The sequence below is a fragment of the Haemorhous mexicanus genome, chromosome 3, assembly GCF_027477595.1.
Source record: "Haemorhous mexicanus isolate bHaeMex1 chromosome 3, bHaeMex1.pri, whole genome shotgun sequence".
Taxonomy (NCBI): domain Eukaryota; kingdom Metazoa; phylum Chordata; class Aves; order Passeriformes; family Fringillidae; genus Haemorhous; species Haemorhous mexicanus.
Genome location: NC_082343.1, coordinates 61,686,326 through 61,711,770, shown reverse-complemented (window position 1 = coordinate 61,711,770; position 25,445 = coordinate 61,686,326).

Genomic DNA, 25,445 nt, shown 5'->3' with positions numbered 1-25,445 from the left:
CAATTTTAACTCCTGTCCAAATAAAATGAGTTGATTAATTTTAGCATTGAGTTTATTTTTTTTTTCCACTCACTACATTTGCAAATCAAATGTGGCATACTGAAGATATTTAACATCCACATAAGCAAAAAGGAGCCACCATTTCATTTGAGGCCAACATAAAATGAGCTATCTTTACTGTCTAGTTGATTGACCTCTACACAGCACAATCAACAATTCTACTGGCTGGTGCTCTTAAGAAGTCTTCCAGTGAGAGCTAATCAAAAAACAAATTTAAGTCTCTTTCCTGCTGCATTATCACCATGATGCCTGGAAACAAGCATTGAAATAAAATCTCACACTCAATGCTGGCTTTTTAAAATACTTTTCTCATGTCACACTAACCCTGTGAGAGGGGCAGAGGAGATGGAAAAGAGGGGAAGCCTGGGGAGCAGAGGCTGCTCAGACAAAGCACAGAGGAGAGCTCAGGTGCACTGACCTACTGCCAGGTGAGACATACTGTGCTTGCCTCTGCAGCTGCCTCCAAAAATGATTCCTTGGGCCTTCTGGGATGCACTAAACATACTGGAGTTAGTATCATTTGTAACAAATTTGTAACAAATACAGCTCTGATAGTGGTTTGTACTTGGTGGTCCCCACCTGAAGAGATTGTCTCACAACACCTGTGGAGATGCTGCCATCTTGGGCAGGGTCTCCTTTTGTTAGCAATAAACCAGAAAAGGGTGTTTCAGTCACCCTGCTGCTATTAATCTGAGCTTGCTAAACAGATTTATTCAAATAGTTTCTTTGGTATCCAGCTTCATGGTACCAGTGTTTGGAAAGGTGGTGATTTTTAGAGCAGTTCTACCTAGTTATGGAGAGTTCTACAACACTGTGCCTATACATATCAGGGAAATTCTGATGTTCCCACTCCTTCAATGAAGGGCAGGAATTGAGTCTGAGATGCTCACAGTGAGCACCCCCCCTTTTTTTTCCCTTGGGATGCCAATCTCACCCATAAATTTTCCTGATATACTTCAGTATGCATGCTGCTCCCTTAATTGCTATGGAACTAAGAAAAAAAAGGCATGTTTATTCATGGTGCAAAAGCAATGCCTTTTATTTCAAATGCCCTGTTCAAAATACCTAAACTGTAATGGAAATATTTTCAGTTTAGCAGGAATCACCTAAAAATCTATTTCATTGGAGAAAAATATTGTTCTTTCTCACTCTCCTCCCCTTTTCGGCAGTGCTTTATTTAGGAGCTCAGACAAACAAAAATTCAGTTATTCACTCAGCTCTGTTAAATAGCAGGAGACCTCTTCCACCAAGCAGCACAGCTCTCTGTCAGTCCTTTGGCTGGTTAAATAAGGTAAGTGTCACTGTATTACCAGTACTTCATATTTAGTGCTGGCATTGCTGTTTCTATTCCAAGGATTTTCTTTTCCAAAGTAAATGACCAAATTTAGCTACACCAAAAATTTTATGTTAAAAATTTTTAGTTATCTTAAAAATCAGTGCTCAGGCTGGCTCTGAGGTGGAGCCTGGTGTGCACATGTGCCCACGTGTTTGTGACGCACTGACACCAGTTTTTCCCTACATATCTGGGATTGTGTTTGACAGTGATGATTCCTCCTTAGCCACTCCACTTTTTCAGGCAGCTTATGGATTTGGGAGGACTTTAGTCACATCTTTCCTGCCTCTGTTGTTAGCAGTGAAACAAAGTAAAATAGCTGCTTTCATGCTCCCTTTCTACACAGGGAGGAGTGATCCAGCCTTGCACTCCTCAGAAAGGAGTGCATTTGCAGGGGACTGGGCCATTCCTTTCCCTGCTTGAGAGTGGTTCACTTATTTATTGTGTTTTTTATAATGTGTTCCTGGCTTCTACCTTCCTCCTTCTCTAAAAATGCCTTCATAACACTGTGCTAAAACCTTGCACATCATACATCTTAGCAAGCCACAATCACATCTGGTTTAGAGCCATGGCTGGCGTCAGCTATTCTTCTTACTGACTTTAGAAGCTAAATATTCAGCAGGGATTAAGACCCTGTGAAGGGGGAACCAGCAGCTCTCTAGAACCTGGAAATTTCTAGGCACTCTCCTGACACAGGTGCATTAAGGTTTGGTACACACTAGTTTCTTGGCTGCTTTACACTGGAAAGCTCTAACAGGAGTCATTGCATCTCCTTGAAGTGTAAGGTAGGGGACATCTAAGGACACAACTTTATGATGACTGATTTCATCTTCTCTTGGTAGCATGAAGTACAAGCTACTTGAATTAGAGAACAATATTCTCATTTTTTAGGAGAGTAATGTCTCATCCAATGGTATTAGAATGTGTATGTCCATTGTAAAGTAGAACAATGTTGTGGATGATAACTTGGTTATAGGAGTCAGCCTTTCATCAAGGTGTAGTTATAAAACAGTACTTTTGATTGTTAAAGTGTATTTTGCTGGAATGGATAAGAAAAAAATTAGGATCTTTCACAATTACTTAGCAGTCAGTTTTTTTGGGGAAGGAGTCTGAGCCACAATCTTCATCCATATCCAAGCTTTCCAAGCAGATCTACTTCAGCGACTTTGATTCAGTCAAGGGGACAGACAGAAGTTCAGACTTCAGTTTCCTAACAGCCAAGAGAAGGAGAAATAGATCAGGTTTTGAATCCAGCCCACTTCTAATATTAATCTGCAGAAGACAAATGTTAACTAAGTGGAAATTTTGCATGCAGCTTCTCTAGAGTGAAGCTAAGTTTGAAGATTATCGTTTGGAGGCTATCAGAGGTTCTGACAGACAGCAGATCAATCTTTCCTTGGCCTCTAATGAAACTTTTGTGAAGCCATACTTGAATTTAGATTGTCTCTGTGATCTAGGTTAATACCATGAAAAAAACCTAAGGGAGAGAATTACTTGCTATTATTGCTGTCCCAAGTTTTTACGTGGCTGGTCAAGTCACTTTTGAACAAAAAGAGCTCAAGAGAACCACTTGCCATTTCCAGCTGTGTTTTGTGCTGTAATCAAAAAAACTGCCTTTGATTTTATGCCCTCTCAGTATCTTCAGTCACAGCAGGTTAAGATCCTATCAGAAGTCTCTTTGCAGTAGACAAATCTTTGGTCTCCTTCAGGCAAAATAAAATCCATCTAGGAGCAAAACTAACTGGATTCTCTAAGGATAAATTAACAGGGCAATATTGCTCTTTTGTTTATCTTCAGTTTCTATTAGCCTCTTCTGAAAACAAGACAGCAGTTTGATACTTCCTGTCTGAGAACTTCAGTGCTAGAGATTGCCTTTGTTTATTCCACAGGCTGTGTCAGATAAAAATCTGGTGAAAAGTGTCATACTGACAGTGAGACTGACACAGGTAATTCTGGCAGTGCCTTTACTTACACTTGACTTTCTCTAAGCCTGTTATGAATTGTGACAGCTGGAGAAGGATAATAAAAATAAAACAAGAAACAAGAAACAAATAAGTACCTCAGAGAATGAAAACCTCTCAGTTCTGATTTCATTGGGACAGCAGACCTGCTAGCAATATCTTATTTTTATCAGCATGTTAATTTACTTTTTCCTTTTTCGACTGAATAAAGACCACAAAAATGCTGTTTATATGTTCTTGGTGTGAATGTTTGATTATTGGTATTGATTTTACCTTGCTTTACATGAGATGTTTTCCCTAAGATACATAAGATCATAATGATCAATCTCTTTCCTGTGGTACTGGCTACTGTGACAGCAATCTTAGATACATATAGATTGTGGATAAATTTTATCCATTGACTTTATCACCACAATCTATTTATGACTGAAAATAACTGAGTGCAGTAGACTTAAATAAAAACTCCTCACGAGCACACAATTTGCAGCATTGGATACGGTGGAAAAGATTTTCAAAAGCACTTCTGAAAGTCTGACTTTTCCCATGCTGAACCCATTACCCTTCTGCCCGTCAAGCCCTCCCAAATCCTCCCTTTCTGTGTTGTCTCTATTGCTTTGGTCATGATCCCGAGGCTGCTGTAGGAGGAACAGAGACAGAAGAAGCACGTAACAGTAATCCCACGCTAGCGTGCTGCGCAAGAGATGCCCGCAGCAGCGTGGCACATCGGCTCTTCAGCAGCATGCCCTGGACAAAACCTGCCAGCTATTTCCCCTGCAAACCAGCCTGCATGGATGTGGCTGTGCCCCTGAGAGCCGAAGGGCCGGGTGGAATGCGTGTGAGAGACGTGTGGTTGCGCTTTGTTGGAGGTTCTGACAAGTACCAGCTGCACGGCCGGCTGGGGGCTTGCCCAAGGTGGAGGCTTCCCTCCTCTCTGGCTTTGCACGGCTGCTGGGGAGGGCCGCGGTAACCTAACTCTACTTCGCTCCATATTTTTCCCATATTTTAAAGAAAATAAACCATATGAAAAAGTGCTCTTCCTGCATGCATAAGGACTTCTGAACTCCTCCTGTGCTCTGGATAATTGTTCTCAACTTGCATTTAATTTTAAAGCTTGCTGCTTCTATTTCAGACCAAAGAGGGACCTGTCAGCCATTTCCAATTACAGCAGTTTGCCTAAGGAAAGACATATTTTGACTTACAAACCTCCTACTACCTGTGTGTCTATACCCATCCAAATACACCTAGGGCTGAGGACAAGCAGATAATGACATTGTAGGGTTATAAAAAAATATCATTAGGAGAGTCTCCTGTGATAGGATAAGAGAAAATGGTTTTAAAGTAAGAGAAGGTAGGAACAAGAGGGGATTTTTAAGGAAGGTGGAGGTTGACCGCTGAAAGAGGCTATTAAGGGAAGGAAGAGTTTGCTGTCTTGCCAGCTTCAGATTAAGCATAGATTTTTTTTTAGATTTTTTTTTTCTGGAAGATGTCTAATAGTCATATTCATTTTACTGACTTCAAGTCAGATTAGGCCATCAAATTTTCAGGTCTTCTATAGTCAAGAAGTCAAGTAGACATCTAATCATCCTTTTAATTCAAGAGATCAGTGAAGAAACATCCAAGTGCTTTGAATGAAACTGCAAAAGTTTCACTGTGTGAGAGAACTGAGACAAATTAAGAAGGAGGCCCTGATCCTACACCAGTTTGTGAACATGAGCATCCATCTCCAGAATTGATGTTGATCTCTGCAGTGGACTTAGAATCTCTGCTGAACTCAGGGAGTCATAAAGAGGATCAGCTGTTTTGCTATAAAGAACCAATTTTAATAAAGCCCTGCTCTTTTTCATGGGATCTTTGAAAAATTGACAATATGTTTCCATGCATAAGACTCTTTAATACTTACAATCCTTCTGGCCACTACTGGGACTTTTTTTTCCCTCAGTGAGCTTCAGTTTTGCATTTGTCACTAATTCTTGGTTCCAAGATGTGAGGGACTACCAGTGGGGAAGTTTACAGTAGTTTTTATTTGCAAAACAAAGCTCCTGGGTAGTCACTTTGTGCCCGAGACAATTCTTTGTCCACTTGTTCAGCCCTGAGAGACACAGTATGATACAGCCACTTTCTCCTCATCCTGGGCTTCTTCAGAGATCCTGTCATAGCTGAAAGAGCCAAGACACCTGGGTGAGCTGTGAAATGACCTCCAGCACCATGCCCCACACCTGTGCCCAGCACCTTTTGGTGCTGGCACTCCCTGGGCTGCACCAGCTGGGCTGTGGGAGCTGGCCGGGCACGCTGCAGCACTCAGTGGCACGGCACAGGGACACGGATGGGCATGTCACCCTTCAGGTGTGCTGCATCACAAGCTAGGCTAGGTTTGCCTTTAGAAAACCATGACTAAATACTGCCAATTAGTTGATAATTCTCCAGATCTGCCCCTGGGTATCTACATTGAAAGTGCTGCTTTTTGGACTGCTGTAGTGGCTGGCAGGGGAGACCTGCCCTACAATGCAAACATTTGTTTAAGCCGTGCTTTTAGCAGTAGATTACATCTCAGCAGAGCCATGAGTACTGATTCTGGCTGCATGAAGGCCTCCCTTGTAGCAATATATCTATTCTGAGTGTAGACAAGTCTCAGTAACATTAATAAATTGGCACTGAGGGGTTTCTATAATATCTCAGTTTCCCACAGCCAGTTCAGCTTCAGAGAGGACTCTGTGAGTTTTTAAAGGGACAGACTGGACAAAAATCAAAAGGAGGCAGAAGAAGAGCAGGGCTCAATGTAGACATGACAGGGACAGGAAGGGTATCTTTTTGCTGTCTCAGCCCCTTTTTCCACTTTTTAGATAAACGTGACTCTTTCTGAGTGCCCAGGTACCATTACCCTCCCTGTCTCCAGCTATGTGTATAACAGGTGGGAAGGGGAAGGATGTGCAGGTGCTGCTCATGGCCCTGCTCATATCCCCCCAGTTTCATCTAACCTAGAGCTGCCCATAGCACATCCCTGCCCATAGCACATCTCTGACTCTCACACTAGGTAACTCTCTGTTCCTGCTCCTCATCTCCATTGCATGCAGCTTCCTTCACTCCCTGAGTTTGCTCTGGTTCCTCTTTTAAGGGCTCACATGCTCTTTCTGGGTTTCCTAGAGTTCCCTTTGTTTACCCAGTAACAGAAAACCTCTCCTTTTTCCACAGTGTGGCTGTGATCTTAAATTGTCTCTCCTTTTTTTTTTTCCTTTCACTTTGCAAGCAGCTCTTGATCTTCCCCTTAAATGCCCAAGATTCTTAACTCCTGCTCTTCTTACTGCACAAAATGGTAACCCCTCCCAAGTTCTCTTGTAGGGCTTTGAAAAGTCTGTCTGTGTCCATGCAGTAACAAGACAGCATTATGCTTTTGGACTAATATGGAATGGCATATTTCTGACAGTCATGTCTTAACACAGGGAAAGCTGTGAAAATCAGATGTGTGGTGCACCCTTTCCCAAGCCAGAAAAGGTAAGAAGTATTTGTTGCCTCTGTAGAAGCACTTTTGTTTGGAGTTGCATCCCAAATATAACACTCATTCTGGATGGGAAAAGAAAATCTGCAATTTCTCATTTTCTCTGGCTACTGATATCATACCTTATACTTCTGCTAGTAGCATTTTTAAACTTACCTGCTCACAGGACAGTGTTCTGGCAAGTTCCTGTTGCTGTTGTTCATGGTGTCATTCAAGTACCTTGGCAATAGCCAGCCTAACAAAGTTCAGCCCAGATTAGCAGCCCAGATTAGCACAGAGGCAGAGTAAAGCAATAAGGAATAAACCACACCAAGATCTATATTTGGAGTGGAAAAACAGTTAGGCTAACAAGCTGGAAGAGTCAAGCAGGGGACTCTTGGGAACTAAGTGCATTTCTCCACTCAGTTGGAAAAGAACCTTGTGTAAATAACACCAAAACACCTCCTTTCTTCCTTCAAAAAGAAGGGAGATACAGCAGATGGACAACCCTTTCACAAGAGAAAATTACACTGAAGGTGAGAGGAGTCTTGACATCTGGAGACTGGATTTGAATCCAGGTTCTTCAAGCATCAGGAGAGCAGTCCATCCATTGGCTTTGACCCTCGTGGTGTTGGATGTATGCCCTTACAGTTTGGTTAAGCCACTGTATTAGCCAATTGGGCTGCAGAGAGCATCAAGATAACACTGGGCACCAGGAATGAAGGACAGAGCATTTGTCTGTCAGTAGCAGCACAGGCACCAAAGGGTTAAAAATTTGAGACTCATCCTTCCAGCATGAGAAGGCAGCTGAATGTGACTTAGAGGCACTCCGCCATGAATTTAGTTATTTTAAAATTCATGGAGATTTTGAAACATAACACAAACAGTTTAGAAGGATTAAAAAAAAAAAATCTAGAGTTAATGGGAACATTCAGTTCAAATAGAAAATAGTAATGAAGGAACTTTGGAAGCTTTATAAATGCTTTGAAGTTTCATCTATGCAGCCAATTCCTGGAACTGTAGGAAATTTCTCCATTAGGTGGGTCACCCCACAGATGCCCACCCAATCTGGTACTGGTCATTATCATGGGAAAGACAGGAGACAGAACTTGTAACAATTTGAATAACACCAAAAAGGTAATGTATTTAATGTATTTTCTGCCAATCCTTTTCCTCTATCCAAAGCAGAAACCAACTAGGAAAATATGTTTAACATCAGACATACTTTTTTCCCTTCATATGAAGAAATCCAGAAGATGAGTGTTTCATTATAAAAATATTTCATACTTAAGAGATACTGTCGCTATGCCCTTGGTTGGGTAGCAGAGTAAACAGTTGCATGAAAGTGAAAGGATTTAAGATGTGTTAAAAGGGAGTTTGTTTTAGCTGCCCTGTAACTACAATAACATACCTATTTTTTTTCATAGCCATGCCAATCTTGTATGAACACTCTCCCTTCCTGTTACTCTTTCACCTTGCCTGGATAGGAAATCAAATGCAATGGAGATGGGTGAGACCAGGAAAGTCTCAGATTTTATTGAACTTTGAGGGGTTTTGGAGCTAGTGGCTTGCAGAGGTAGCACTCTGTGGAGGGTTTAGTCTCTAGCTCGGTGATTGCCAGTTGAAGGATGAACCGCGTGAAGAGACATGAATGAAAAAGAACAACTGCGTTTGACCCCAGTTTTGTCTGTTGCAGTGCAGGAATAATTTGCAGCTTGAACCATATTTGTTTGATTTGTGAGTAGAGAACACAACAATTTTTGAAAGAAACTCAGTTTTGCTGACTCCTGTGTTTGGAAATTACCTTTTCAGTTACTCAAACAGGAAAGGATAAACGCTGGAAATGTTATTAATAAAACATTAAGCCCCCTCCCTCTCTCCCTCCTCAAAACCCCAGCTCCTAATTCAGCAGAGGTCAAACAATAAAGTTTACAATCATGCACTCCACGCTGCTCAGCACTCTGAGCCAGCACACCAGTGACTGGCCAGATTAACTAATCTTCCTCAGCTTCGTCTTGGGCCCTATAACTACTGCGGCAGGTCATTAACCAGCTGGTGAAGCCCCGGCACATCGTACATTTATTCCCAAACCTTAGCAGCCGTTGTTGAGTCCAGGAGCCTTAAAGAGGTACTTCTGATGTTAGCTGACAGAATGTTAATTTATGCTCGCTGTAATTCAAAGGGATTCCAAGGCAACTGTAAACTAATGAAACCTGAATAACTTTCCTGGAGAAGGTTCCTTATTTAATCAGTTGAACTAAAATGGAAATATGTAAAATGAGCAGTCATTCTTTCTTTTAAAATATAAGGCCTTTTTGTGAAAAGGGAGATAAATGAGAACATGATGTGTTAGAGGAATGAGATGTAGAAAAATGTTTGATTAATGCAAAATATTTATTCTCCCCAAGTTCCCTGATTTTTTTTTTAAACTCTGCTGTTCATCACTGCCAAAAGTGAAAAAGTAAAGAACGCAATGTCTACTAAGTTTGGTAACCTAGCAAAGGTATTGCTTTCAGCCAGGATTTGCTTTTTCTTTCCTTTTTATTTTTTTTTTCTCTCTTTCTTTTTTTTTTTTTTTCTTTTTAATCTCAAATGAAAGGCTCCCTTTAATCAGATAATTGACCGGCTGGTAATTTTAGCCGTTTGTGACACACCAGTTGGCAGGTACAGTGGTACATAACCATGAGCCTTTTCCTATAGCCCTCCCTCCCTCTGGGACACTCACAGACGTGTCTCTGTCTTATCAGTCCCAGGGGACAATTCCCAAACATTTTGCAATGAAAATGCAAAGAAGGGGCCTTTTCCCTCCCGAAAAGGAGGACCAGCTGTCAGAGGTAATGACCGCCAGTGCGTGCACAGATGGCACTGGAGGTGTTCCTTCAGCCCATGGAGCACCTGGAGAAAGGGGGTGTCCATTGTACAGCTGTTCCTGTAGGGGCCATGCTCTGCCCTGCTCCTGGGGCTCAGGGCCCTTGCCAGGTTGGTGGGGGGCCCAGTGGCAGCAGACACAGATGTCCCCAGAGCATGCCACACTGGCAAGGAAGGCGTAATCTGAGGGAGCCTCCTTTTGATTCACCGTGGGCTTCTTGCTCTTATCCCTTCTCTGCTTTTCACTTTCAGTGGTGGCTGGGAATGAAATGTAACTTGCTGCATGACTGACAGACCTTCAAGCTCCTCGGCAAACCTTGGGCCTTATTTTGAAAGGCCCCTGAAAGAAAAAGGATTGTGTGCTCTCTGAATGCAGGGCTGCTGAACCGCTGCCAACCCCAGGCTGCTCCATTCAAAGGGCTGAGTGAATAAATGAGAATAACATCCTTGGGGACCTCAGGGATCGGTTTACTCTGAAAATCCTCAGCCTCACAAAGGGTCAGAGTCACAAGGTAAATGAAAATGGCTGGGAGGGGACTTTGATGGCCAAAATACTGTAACTGTAGAGGACTTGAAAGAAAACTCTATTTTTTAAAAAGTGAGAGAAGAGAGGAAGCAAACAGGGGGGAAGTGGCTAGCAGGGGGACTTCAGCCTGCAGCCTCACCAGAAGGGAGAGGGGGGAATGAGAACTGGAGAACAGAAAGAAATGTCTCCTCTCTCTTAATCAGCATCGATTTTTGAAATACTGCTATGGGCAGTGGCTGCAGCAAGGGAGAGCCTCTCTGCTGCCCAATGCCTCAGTGCAACAAAGGTATTTCCTTTGGGTAATGATAAGCACAGTAGAACACAGCAGCATTTCACTCCCTTGATAAGTAACCAACAGATCTCAAGACATGGAGGGCTAAGCAAAAGGCACTAGGGATGTGACTGCACCATGTCCTCAAAGAAACTGAAGAAAATTGCACCTAAGTGCAATTCAGATATTTTTGGTGTTTCAGTTAAAAAATGAACATATAAGCTAATGCAGAGACATTTTAAAAGGGGTATTTTGGAAATAGCTTTTCAGTGGTATGGAAGACAAGGATGTGAACGTATTCACCCACTTTGAGTCTGTTTAAAATTGTTAAAGTCAGTAAGTTGTATAAGGCCAGATGCACATTAACATCTTGAGACCATTGGGAATTAGACACCTAAACACTTCAGTCTCTAAATCTCTGGCTCTTGTTGGTCTCTTCTCTTTACCTTTAGTTCTCTGAGCAACTCCATTAATACTGGCAGTAGTTAAGTTAAACACAGTCCTAAACATTTGCAGGATCAGGATGTGTGTGAGTTAAAGCAGTTGCAGTTTCTTATTAGCTGTTTGTACTGTGCCTGGCATCTGGGCCTCATCTCAGTTTGAGTTAATGCAATTCAAGTCATAGTAATTTAAAAAATGGGTTAAATACTGAATTATAAATATCTTCTGACAGATTATCTACTGCTGGTGAGATATTTTTTCAAGTTCTTATGATCAAGATACTCAGCTGACAAGTGCACAGCTTTGGTCAGACTGCTTCTGTCTCAATGATCATTGCACCTTAACTAAGGGAGAAGGTTTATGTGCAGCTGAACTCATTTGTGCCCTCAAACGTCAAAAGTGATACCTGTAGGCTACTAAGAGACAGTTACAGGCACGTCTCCCTCCTCAGCTGTCAGTAAAGACTCTGCTGTCTACAGATAGTTTCCTTTTGCAATGTTATTTATTTCTGTAACACAAGAGGGAGAAAAGAATATCCTACTGAAAACAGAGAAATTCAAGCTTGTTTGATTTAGACATTCAGATCAAGGTCCATACTCTATGAAAAAGAGTCTTAAACTTCCACCAGGCTTCATGTTGTCATATAGGCTCCATGACTTGTAACTGCTGTTTATAACATACTTTTGTTGATAGGCACGCTAGTACCCCATACTAGTCCACAAAATAACAGTGGGCAGAGAAATGCAGGATCCTGTTTTGTGTTTCCTACACACCAGCTGCAATATTGTTCCTCTGATCAAAGTTCCTCTGCTTTGGGATTCAGATGGGGAAGAACCTGTCAGCCTCAGACAGTACCATAGACTGTGGTGTTTTTTAGGGTTAAAACAAGAAGGTTTAGCTCACCAGTAGTGTACACCAGCTAGACCCTTCATTTGAAAGTATAGATAAAACCTCAAACTGTTTTGTTTTGTGAAGTGGGATGCTATCAGAGTTGATGGGACTGGAGAGGAAGTAAAATTGCATCCACATGGACAAACACTAATAGGAGACCTTTTTTTCAATCCAGAAATATTTGAGGCTTTTCTAAAGGTTTATTTTTCTGCATCATTTTTTTAAAGCATATAGGCTTATATCCTTGTATTTGACAGAAAAGACATCACTGGCTTGTGATCCAGTTTCTGTGTCAAATATTAGAAACATCAAGGGAACACATATATAACTTCTCTGCACCTTAGTTTCATCTACATAGTGTAGAAACAGTAGCACAAGTTTAATCCTACAGGCTGTGCAAAAGAGGTACAAGTAAACTGTAGAATTCTTATTTTGGCAGATAAATTACTGGAGGAAAAAAGGGCTTTGTTACAGAGCACACCAGAAGAAAGTTCATAGTTTATGTTTAAACAAAAGCAGGTAGTTTGCAAAACTCAGGAGGGGTTTTCTAATAGACTGGGTGCTTAACCCAGGATTTGGGCTCTCTTTGTGGATGCCTTGAAGTCCAGTATGGAGCAATGTCATGCTTCAGCATACCCAGTATGAGGGTATTAATAGATTTTCCTCTTAGCCTGCCACCTGTTTTCCCACAACAGTGGGAGCTTTGCTACCTCTGAGATCTCTATCACCTTTGTCAAATTTAGCTGATGTAGGCCAAAGGGCTCAGAAGTTATTGAAGTATCCCATGTTGATATAAGACTCATTTCCTTAGGAAATCAGGCTGAGAAAGCAGTTGGGTTCAGAGTACACTCGAGGCTGTAACATGCCATAATTCACTGTAGCTGTGAGCATCACTGCATAAATGAACACAAATGCACACGTGTTTCCTAATGCCTACTGGAAGCAATAAGCAGAACCAATAATGTAAATGTAATTGTATTTATTTTTCACAAATGTCTTTTAAGAAAGGATTCTCTTAAACCAACAATTTGAGAAATGGCCCAAACTGGGATTTATCTCAATTATGTTGTGTACGATTATATGATAGACATTTTTTCTGGGAGAAAAAACTCAAGTTGCACATGGAGTTCATTAAAATAGGACTAATGGTTTCAATCATGTTTCTAATAGTGTGGAATAGCTGGTCAGCAATGTGGGCTGCGGATAAGCCTGTGTGATAGCTGCTGAAACATATGTGCTTTTGTTTCCCCTCCTCATGACGAGCAAACTGTTGCTGAAATGTTTTATTTTTACAAATGTGAATAAGGAGAAACATGAATGAAGAAAACTATGAGTGAATATGAAGAGTAAACACGGTAAGTATATACAAAGCCTTCCTACAGATGTGTTCAGGTTGGTAGCTGTACCTGCTGTGGAGTGGACAGTTGATATTCTTCTGCAATGCACTCATAGGGAAGGACAGTGCCAGGGCAGTACAAGTCAGATTTTCTTATAAAGTGCCAACTTGTTCTTAGCCTCAAGGTGACAAGAAGCAGAATTGGGCACCTTAACTGACTAATTAAGTGCCAACATTTTCTTTAAAGTAAACATTGTTTTCACAATGTCTTCAATCGATTTTTTTAAAAGTGTATATCAGGCAAACAGTTTTTGATATTTCACTTTTCTTTGGAGTTGCAGGGGTTTTGTGTATGTGGGGATGGGGAGCAGCTGCCCCACATACAGTACCCCTCAGGCTATCATTTTTATCTTGAAAACCTTTGCAAACTACACTCTCCTAGTTTTGTTTTTCCAGTGTTCCTCAGCAGCAAAACTTTGGAGTTTCATTCCAAGTAACGTGCTCGGGGACAGATCGATGCTTTTCATCCAGGGCTGTGGATTTAGCTTCAGCCTTCAGAGGGCAGCCCAGGGCAGCAGACAGCACACTGAAACCTCCTCTTTGGATCCTCTTGCCATACTTTATTCGGAGCTCTTTCCTGGTTGGCAGTATTGATTAATGTCATTATTTCCCACGTCGTGTGCCTGGGCAAGGCAATATCTGAGCGTGGCTCTCCCTCTGTGGACATAACAGCACGACCAAAATGCAAGGAGATGGCTGTGGTTCTGCTGGACAGGCTATTGTGGGAGATCTGTAAGAGAAAAAAGAAGCCCCTTTGCTATGTTGTGTTTCTGTGCAACACAAATTTATCTATAGACGTGGGCACAACACTTCCATTTTCAGAAGAGAAAACTGCACATCATTTCTCCAAGAATTAGTGTGAGACTATCTCTCATGTTTAAATTTTAGTTATGATTAATTCTGCTGGTATGATGGAGACAGTGAGTTCACTGTGCCTTCCCCAAAACAAAACATGGCTTGTTTAATTTAATTCAAAAATCCAATAAAAATGGTTTAGATAAATGTTGAAAGACCCATTGGTTTCCACCGGGCATACAACATAAGCAGTTGGCATCCTATCTACTTTCCTCATCTTGCTTTTAATTCTCTCTTTTCTCTCAATGTCTACTATCAACTTTCACATAACTCTGCTATTTTTATGATTGCCCCAGGCCTACATGTTCTATAGATCAAGCCACTTCTAATAAGAAAAAAATAGTTGATTTATAAAAACATTTACATGATGGGCACTGGAGGAGGGGGATGGAGGTGGGTGGAAATCCTACACAATTTTCTTAGAATAGCATAGAATCATAGAATCTTTAAGGCTGGAAAAGACTGCCAAGATCACTGAACACAGCCTTTGACTAAGAACCATCCTCTCAACTAAACCACATCACATACCAGTCTTTCTTGAACACTTCCAGAGATGGTGAATCCACAATCTCTCAGGACAGCCTATTCCAATGCTTAATTATCCTTTGAGTGAAGCAGTTGTTCCTGAAGTCCAACCTGAACCTCTCCTGATGCAACTTGAGGCCATTTCTTCTCATCCCATCACTTGTTACCTGGGAGAAAAGGCCAACCCCCCACCAGGCTGCACCCTCCTTTCAGGCAGCTGTAGTGAGTGATAAGGTCTCTCTCCCCTGAGCCTCCTTTCCTCCAGGGCAAACAGCCCCAACACCCTCAAACTCTCCTTATAAGACTTACTCTCCAGCTCTGTTGTCCTCTAACACACATCAGCACCTCGATGTCTTCCTTGTTTTGCGGGGCCCAAAACTGGACACAGCACTCGAGGTGCAGCCTCACCAGTGCCGAGTACAAAGGGGCAATGACCTCCCTTCTCCTGCTGGCCACACTATTGCTGACACAGTCCAGGATGCCATCAGCCTTCTTGGCCTCCCAGGCACGCTGCTGGCTCATGTTCAGCCACTGTCAACCAGCACCCCTAGGTTTTTTCCCATCACTCTACTCTGTAGGTCTGCCTGGGATTTTTGGGACCCAGGTGCAGGACCCTTTGCCACCTTATTCTTGGTGATCCATTTAATTTCCTTGTTACTATGCCTAAAAGACAACCTTCACCAAAATTGCTGGAGAAAATGCCCCTCTAACCTAACTGAGGGATTTTACCTCTAGTTGAAATGTTGGCTTCTTTCTGCTCAGTCCTTTTCTGCAATTAAGAGTGGTCTTGGAGCTTGCTTCTGGTGGAAAAACTCAGAATTTTGGCTTTTTTCTGGTTGGCCATGGCATGAAGGGCAGAGAAAATGCTGGAATGAAAAAATGCTTTTAAATCACTGTTTTCCTTATGTATTGTGAAACCATGGCAGAGCCAGGAGGGAAAAGGAAGGTTTTACAATTGTGAGTGCAGTTCAGGGAAGAAAAACAAGTGTCCTTGGAAATATCTCCTTGGTTTTATTACATGTGTTCATGGATGCCAGCAACTGGGAATGGAACAGCACCAGGGAAACAGGATAGATTTCAAAATATAAAAATTCAGAAGTTCTGTAATACAGTGCTAGGGAAGAATGATAAAAATGCCTGACTGCACACCTAGCTGTAGCAGAAAAGAATGTAGACAATCCTCTAAGGAACAGGGAAACTGCTTTCCTGTAACAGCCTTGTGCTACTCTCCAGGCTGAAATCTGGCTCCCGGGCTGACCTCCTCCAGATTCTCCACAGGCAGGAAAAAAAAGACCCTCCAAAAAAACAAAAGCCTCAAGGAAGATATTAAGGGAATAGTTTGCCAGTAAAGGAGAATTCTTCATAATTGCCGCCAGTTAGTTACTGTTATGCAGTCAAAGCAGGAAAGCTGAGTTAATTTCTAATCCACTTTTAATAGTCACGATGCACAAGAATGCATGGATTTTTAATTGTTCAATGCATGCACATAAAGATCACATATTGCACTTAAAAGCCCACATATGCAGGAACAAGTTACAAACCTTTAAAAGCTGCTGCAGCTCTTTGTGCTAGATAGAGAAGAGCAAAAATGGGTATTTATTGCCCTCATATTTTACACTGATTCCCATTCCCATCTTGCAGCATTGTGTTCCCTTTGACATCCTTTACCGCTTTTTAAACTGAAGAAATGTGCCTGCAGAGTCAGGTATCTGTGTCAAACTTCCCCAGCAGTAGGCCAATTATTGGTAGACTAAGATTACAGTGTTAAACTACTCTGCATGACAGTCCAACACTCGACCTTGGCATGCAATGCTGATCTCTCTGCTTGCCCACTCCAGGAGCTTGTAGCCAATCTTCTGGGATGCTCCAGGACCCAGCCCCACACATGCTCAGCAACATCAACAAAATAAAAATGGAAGAGAAAGCTGTTTTGCTACCTACACGTCTGCAATACAGTTTGTCTACTTTGCTGGGAGGAAGGCTAAATGGTGCCTTTCATTTTAGGACAGAAAAATGAATCATACTTTCTGTCTTAAGAGTAATGCTTGTGTGTCTCTGGATATGTGATCCTTATTCTCTCTGCTATAGACATGACCCAGATGCCTTCCTGCCATTCAAATACATGCAGGATATTCTTAATTTCTCTTTTCTTTTCTTTGTCTCCTTCCCTCTCTCCCCCTTCTTCCTTTCTTCCATCCTTTTTCTTTCTTCCTCTAACTCTTTTTCTTTCACGGGATGTGTGTATGCAGTCATTCCCAACCGAAAGGAGTTTGCTCTTTTTGTAGAATAGAGGAGAAAATTGTTGCATGAGTGGAAAGTTCCACAGTTAATTTCAAAGCTTTCCCTTTTACAATATGGAGTGGGGATTGTTCCCATGCCAATGTCTCAAAATGTTGTCTAAATGCCATTGCCATCTGAAGAGAATGCATTGTGCTTTGGGATCTGCAGATAGGACTAGCCAAAAGAGATCTGGCTTGTATGGATCCATAGACACCTTCTGCCTGGGAAGCTACTACAAACTGCATTACATTGTTTGACTGATCTGGAGCTCCTTCCTCCTTATGTCTGGGGTAAAGCAGGTTGATTTTGCACCCTTGGTTGGCTTTGTCACAAATGTAAGACTTTGTCACCAACGTAAGACTGTGGTATCAAGTTCTAAGGACCACAGGATAAAGGCACTGCAGAGGGAGTACAAGCGGTGGCAGGTCTGCCATACAGATGAGCAGAGGTCTCAGACCATCAGAAGTCTCACTGGTTTCTACCATAATCACAAGGGCAAAGGAGTTTTAAGAAAAGGTCTGAAAACCAACTGACTTTGTGGATGTTTAGAGCAAACTCTTCCCAATGTCAGGAGTCACACAGATGTGGTTGCTTACAAATGAAAAAATTCAAAACAGAGGGATTAGGGGAGAATTGAGGTCTCCGTGCTGACTCCAAGACAAGTGGGCTGTGAAATCAAGCTTGTTTGATGAGGCAGAGAGGCAAAGAAAGACAACTGAAACATGATCAAAACAGTGAGGCTGGGAAGTGATCTTTGGAGCATCATTGCCAATCACTGTGAGAGGGGAAAATTGTGTTTGTCAAGAGGAGCAGAAAGGATGTGACTTCTGTGGTCTACTGTGTTTTGCTCAGACCAGGACTGAACAAGCTTTTTAATCTACAAGGTACTTGGTTTGCTAGACAGAATTATCTATTGCATGCGTGTCAGAGAAAGGTTCTTGAGCCACTATTTGTTCTAAAGCCTTCTCTTTTCACACTGTGTTTACTGGGCCCACAAATGCCCATTGAAATCAAGATCTCACAGATCTAGTGGATATACAGATATTGCTGCCACCTTGTTTCAGCTGCAGAGGATGTAAGAAAACAGCAGGCTCCTCATTCAGTTGAGTTCTCATCAGCCCGTTCCTGTCGCTGCTGAGCACCAAGGACGCCCTGGCAGAGAAAGATGTCCCCATGAATGGTTCCTTTGGCTGCCTGTGCTGGTGCTCCTTTCATGCTGTCCTCAGAGACTGGGTGGTCTTTGGGTGAGCCAGGGTAGGCTGCTGGTCTGCCTAAACCCTTTGTAAGCAGCCATTCATGCTGTGGTTGCATGGGCACAAGGGATGAGGTGGGGAGAGACGATGGGAAGATGGATTTATCCTTTTAGCAGGGTCTGTGTTGGGTGGTCTTTCTTCACCCTGCTTTAAACACTTCTGATAGTTTTAAATAATAATGCTGAGATCCCAGAAAAATTTTTGGGATGAATTACAGTGACATTCAAAATAAATTAAAATATCAAAAAATGAACAATTTCTTAAGTTGAACCTTACCTGAGACTTTGTGTGGATATGATTATTGTAACTATGTGAATTATGGATTTTTGGTTTGTTTTGGAATTTTACACCATGTTACACCACAAGCTGTTGCCTAATTTTCTCTCCACCAGCATAAGCATCATTTTTTTCAAGACTGCTTTCTCCCGTTGTTAAATAGCCATGCCTACTGACACTCCTACTTTTGCAGATGGGCTAGAAATCTTTACAGAAATGCATTTTTTCTACAATAGCAATATGCCTAAGAATAAATTAATACACCATTCAGCCATTCAACCTAAGAAAGTTAGTAATGCTCTTGTTGAAAGACAAACAGGTACAAAGACATGTCCAGAGATCAGCACTGTGCCTGATCTATGTAACATTAATGTTATGAAATGAGTTATACAGAAGAAGAGCTAATAGAACTGATTAACTTTTAGGTGAAAGACATAGCATGAAGGACTTAGGCAGGTTACAAAGAAACACTGGGCTGGGCAGTAATAATTTAATATGTAAGACAGAAAAAAGAGAGTCTGGTTATCATAGAGGAGAGGATATGGATTTAGGATCATCATCACTTTGGCTGAGTACCTCAGTCCTTCTAAAAAAAACCCAGTGTGTTTATAGGGTAGCTAATTAATTTTTGCCATAGAGAGCAAGTGTTATATTTTACTTCTGTGCCTGTCTGACTGGTTGGAAGCTTGATTTGAGTCCTCAGGTTGAGTTTCGCTTGATCTTCTCAAGTCTGGAAGAGCCTCTCTGATTGTGGTGCATGTGACTCAAAGCCAAATTGAGATAGTTAAACAAATATTCAAAACAAAGGAACAAAAAGAATGTGTTTATTCTGTGGCATTATCCGCATTTTTGAGAAATAATTCCTCATTTTTTATATTTTAAATGAGAAAGATAAATACGTTATGTGCCTATGTATGTTAAATTTTCTGTGCCTTGAGTTAGAGCTAGTAAACACACATGTTGTGGAGTGTTTCTGTTGTCTGGAGCTCATGGGCCCCTTATTCCACTCATTTGTTCTGCATGGCAAGGGCTGAGTTCCACAGTTTGCTCTTGGCAGCTGAGAGCTATTATTGGGCTGCAACATCTGTTTCAACAACAGTGGGTCCCTGGTCAGCAAAACTAATTAAAAAAGAAGTGCAAAGTCAAATACCGTGACCTATCTGCTGTGTCTACATGTAAACATGGAAACTACTGGAATAATGAAAACTTAGGATAATTTACAAAAATCTGACAAGTGATGAAATGCCTCAGAACTGTTCTTCATATCAGACACTTATAAACAGCACAGGCAAAGATTAGGATTCGTGCAAGCGCTTAAGCATGTAGGGAACTTTTTATGCACATGGGTATTGGCAGTAAACTCACTGAGGCCACTCAGCTGTGCAGCCCTTCCCACGTGGATGAATATTTACAGAATTGGATTGCAAGCTTCCTCTGTACTCTGCCAGGATTTTCTTAATTGGTAATTGTAGATATGAAGGTGCTCGGGTACACATTTAATGACTCCAAACATGCACAAGATTCCTCCATTTCGCTCTGCTGTCAAAATTTTTGTAGTCAATAATAAAGTAATTAGTGCTGGTAAGTTCCAGCACATTAAATACTTCCCTCTGACCTAAAAAGGAGGAGAGGAGTTATGTTTATATTGGACTGATGAAATGAGATTACTTCCTTGAAGAAAATGCAGTGGAGAAAGTATTTAGGACAGAAGGCGTAGGAAGAGGTCAGAGCAGGCACTGCTTCATTGTCAAAGTGATGACTGAGTTATCTCCAAAGCATCCTAATTTTGCTTTTTCCCAGGTTTGCTGATTGATTCCAGACTTTAAAAAACTGAACAGAAACCGAAAAGTGACCAAAACCCCCCCTACAGTCTATACTCAGATGAAAAAAAGAATGATCTATTTTTAAAATATGGGTAGATTACATGCTAAAATTGGGCTTAAAGGGAGTCTCTCCATACTCCCTGCATGAGCTGTATGGGATATGGATGCTGATGAGCGAGTGGAGACAGGAGTACAGCAGATAATGCATTGTGAAGCTGCTGCTTTTGCTTTTACACAAAAAATGGGCAGAGGCTGACCGACGATCCTTCTCCATCCCATTTTCAAAATATGGACCATAAGCAAGTAACTGTGAGGTTCTTTTTTTCCAGCAAATGAAAAACACACAGAAAGAACTGTAATTCATGAGATGACAATTTTTCATTCATTCAGTTCCTAATGCTGCACAACATTCTCCTCTCCAGGTCTGAGGGCAGCCTCAGTCCAAGCTGTCATGAAGATATCAGCGATTAACAGTGCCTCAGAGTGTGCTTGTCTATACACAGTTCTTTTCTCTTTCAAATGTATTCTGAACATTTTCAGCCAAGAGGTAAACTTCTAATCTATTCTTCTGTCTGGTTTTAAAATACAAAGTTTTGGTTTTATTTAGTGCTTTCCTGACCAAACCTACACTTGTCTATGTCTTCCCATATTGGGGAATAACAGAGTTCATTATTTTCAGGGGCAACAGTGAGATTGAAATAGTGTGCTGAAGATGGTCCACCTGTGTAACCAGTTGCTCTCTGTAATCTGCTCTTTCTTTAGAAATGGTGGGAAGTCAATGCTCCTCTTGAGACTTTTATTGTCAGTCTATCTGCTAGAACCTCTTCAATATCCATCTTAGATGGCTGAGAATTATCTTTACAGGGTGTCAAGATGAATGGTTTGTCAGACCTTCTGTCTGATGATTTTTACGTCCTTTTGTAATCTCTCCATTGAATAGTAGGTTAGCAAAAAAGTAAAATATATGCAATATAACGTTCTGGACTGTCAAACTTGCTAGAAAACCAAATTCAGTCATGATACTATGTCCTTAAAAGCAGTTCTGCTTGCAATTAATAATGCCACCCATGGGCCATTAATATTAATGTCATAAGTATCCAAAATAGCTTCTAGATTATACCATTCAGATTATTTGTCAAGATGTATATTTTCCCCAGGAGCTAACACTGTTTTTGGTGAGAAAAAAATATAATATTGCTGTTTTTCTTAGAATCAGTGACAAAACTTAGATTATCCACTGCTAATTCTATTTTCTTAAACTACAAATCCTTGTTTTACCTTTCTAAATAATTTAACTTGCTATCATGCCATGTAGTGGGTTAGAGGGCAAGATGATCCACACTTCAACATTTCTTTGAGCTTTTCTAGATTTCTTCATTGGCCCATGCACTCATCTTGATATTTCTTAGTTGTGCTTCAGGTATAGCACCATTATCTGAAAAACAAGTAAATGCATTACTTACCTTTCTAACATTGTGCCAGAAAATGCATCCACCAAATGCATTTGTATGGATTCTTAGGGAAACTGAAGGAGCTCAGAAAGGAGACAAAAGAATAGAGACCATTAGCATTTGTTTTTTCTAGAAAAAGTAGCAAAATTGAGGCCTTGCATGCAACACCAGGAGTCTGCTTCACCATTTTGTCTCAGTTATAAAGAGAGCCCAGAACACCGGAGATGGGATGAAGGCGCCTCTGTGATGTTAAGGTTTTCCCAGTGTGCTCATCCAGCTGGTGCTGGTCTATAGGTAGTGGGTGAGATGTCTTGGAGGGGCTGCCTGAGCCCACAAAAGCTCCCCTGGGAGCTGCCTGGGGCTGGCACAGGGCGAGGATGTGGCTGCAGGTACCACTGGCCATGAGGACAGTACAGTTTCTCTGGAAGCTGCCATGCTCCTTCCCCTTTATTCCCTTGGTTGCTACAAGGGCAGCAGGAAGGGCAGCTCCCCCCATCTCTCCACTTCAAACATACCTTTGTTCTCCTACTGTCTCCACGGGCAGAAGGAGCCTGTTCCTACACCCTCGTCCACAGGAGAGGGGCATCCAGCTTCTGATATGCTGCTGAAAAACTGGAGCCAGCCGTGACCATGTTGATCTACTTAGTTTTACTGGATGAAAACAGTAATTAGAACAGCACTGATGCAGTGCAGGGCAAGACTTTCAGCTGTTGCAATCATCATGGCTCTGCCAACTCTGAAGGAAATAGTCTGTTAATGCCAGCTCAGAACCTGGCCTTCTTCTAAAGAAATCAAGTAACACTGAATTATCAACATCCCTCTTGAACAGCATTGTATGCACATAGTTACCTTTTCTTGCAAGAATAGCTTTGGTCTCTTTGCCCAAATTTTAATCGAATTCTAACTGAAAATAGATGTGACCGTTTCCTTTGCAATCAGTTGTATAAAGGAACATAATTGTCTTTCCACTGTTCTATTCCCATGGCCTGGTTTATGCTAGTTGGAGTTCTGAGTAGCTGCCGAGTTCAAATTCTTTCACACGCTGATTGCAAAGCTAATCAGCTAGGTGAAATGGGACTGGAATACTGCTATTTGCTCTGATTTCCAGGAATTTAAATAGTGACTGCAGCTTTAGGTCTTGAGCTGAACTATTCTCAAGATGCCTGCTTACATTCACCGGAGAGCCAGTGGGCATCTGGCTGCAAGGCTTCATGGGCTTGCTGCTAAAAATTGGAAACAAAGCGGACAGGAAAAAAACAAGGCAGACCTACAGGATCTCTACTAAATTAGAGCTTTCACCATGGGAGCCTGAGCAGCTCAGGGGAATTGGTAATGGGAAATTGGAGCCACTCACCTCAAGGCTGCCAATCTGTATCTGATCCAGGCTAGTATTGGCTGGAAGCCTTTAGCATCCAACAGTTCTTTAGCTCTTTTCTTGTCTTTGTGAAGCTGTTAGCAACCTCACACCAATTCCTGTTGGAAATATATCCATAGCCCAAGGCTACCTTCACAGCTGGCCTAAAGCTGCACCCTCTCACATTTGTAGCAAAGAGGTGAGAACAAGCTGGAGACATAGCTCCTCCCTGGCCTTTGAAGGGTCCTCATGGTCAGGGAGCAGGTGTGTAGGCAAAGAGCCATGGGCAAGACATTACTGCTGCTCAGGGCACTCTCAGGAAAGGAGTTTGGGTCAAAGACACCCCGGGCTAGAGAGGTGCATGGGGAGGCATGGCAAAGGGTTGGTCAGGAATCACTGGATGGAACAGGAAAGGAATAAAAGGTGTCAAAGTGTTGCCCAAGCAAGGAGGCCATCAGCGTGCCAATGTCAGTCATCCTCTGTCTCTATGCAGCATTTCTCATGTGTGAACTGAATGTGTGTTTCTGACCCATAACTGCTGAATTTCCATGAAAGCAGTGGGAAGACGGGGGATGTGCAGTTTGTGTACCTTTAAAAACCCTCACATCCACCTGAAAAGTGTACACCCAGCTGCTTGTGCCCAGGATTTCTCGTGATGAAAAATTGCTCAGCCCTAAAAACGTACACTGCTCTTTCCCAGCTCTCCAAATAAATGGAGGAACAAAAAATGCAATGTCAGAATTAACAGCAGCTCCAAGGCCATCCCAACACAGACTATATTCTCAGGCTAAAAGCTCCAAAAAGGCTGAGCTGCAAAAGGGAGATTGCATGCAGCAGCATGAGGAAAAATCAGTGGTTGCAGCAGAGCCAAATTTCTCAGAACAAACTGATGCATTCAATTAAACCTTCACTTGCTACCTGGGGACGAGCTTTACCTGCACCTTGGGGCTGGCCATCCGCATGCAGGCAGGTAATCAGGTAATATAAGCAACTTGATACCTGCCTGAAAAAAAGAAAAAAGTATGGGCTGGGTGTGCAGTACCTAAACTAATTACTCCAAAATGATTGCCTGGATTTGGGCCAAGCATTATCTCACTTGTCCTCAGCACTACTGCAATGGCATGAGGGGAACAGAAAATGCAGTAATCTGAGAGGGAGATAAGAATGAGAGAGAGGAAGAATTGAGAATGGTCTTTAGCTGTGAAGGAGCTGTTCTGTCTCTGTACCACTCTTTTGTCCAGCCTCAACAGCAGTGAAGCAGCCTTTGTGTCTTGTCTCCTCCTTTTAAAATGGATTGGCAGCCAGGAGCATTACCCACACATGCATAGTCTAAACACTGTAAATTAACCTTGTTTTTTTACTTTGATCTCCATAAAGCTAGACTTATCTTACTGAAGAATAAAATATCAACTTTTGAGGGTAATTTTTATGTAGAAAACCACAAATCCCTGATTATAAAATGCTGTCATCTTAATTTTTTTAAGTAGGCAATTGGTTATAGAGAGAATATAATTTTAAATCACACTGACTAAAATGGCAAAGGTCTGATCCAATGTAATACAGAATTATTTGGTTTATTGAAAAGAATTCCTTTTCCTTTGGTGGGTTTGAAGCAGAGAATGGTTGTTTTATTTTCAGTGGAGAAAGTCAGTAATATAGTTTTCGATCTAGTTAGCTAATATACAGGACCTGCTTAGGAATTTAGTATAAAAAATTAAGGTGAAAGTCAAACTTGGAGAGCAGAGAAAAATACAGCAGCACAACATGCTTTGTCTTTCAAATCTGTCACCTGGAGAAAATAATATTTTTCATGTCAGAGTTGGGAAATCCTGCACTGTATTTGCTGCAATGTGTCTGAAAAGTGTGGGCTTGGAAAGTACCACAGGTGTATTTATGGGGAAGGAAGGTAACTTAGGCTTATCTTGCTAAGGGCTGTGCTTCAGGTTGTTCAACTGATGCAGAAGTTACTGTGTGAAACCATGACAGACATCAAGTAGGAGGTGAAACACTATTGAAATGCTATAGCTTTTCCTTCTGATTGCTGTTCTCTTTGCAGGCTCATTTACTGCCTATATGAACATATAATACGAGTAGTATGAATGAAACATCATAACAGAATGGACAAAATAGTGAAATCATTAAGTTTACTAGCCTTTACAATGGAGGATAAGTCAGACTCACTCTTGGATCTAACAGTCCATCCCTAATTCACTTAGTCAATGCTTAGAAAGTCAGTCAATGCTCACTTTCAGTGCTTGCTCTACAGGGACAGACTCATTCAGTACAATGTAGATTTGTTTAAACTTGCTGATGAGTACAGACCTGGGGCATGTATTTCTTGCTGCATCAGAACCTGCAAGCCACATGTATCCAAAGGACAGATAAACCATAGCCATTTATGTGTCACTG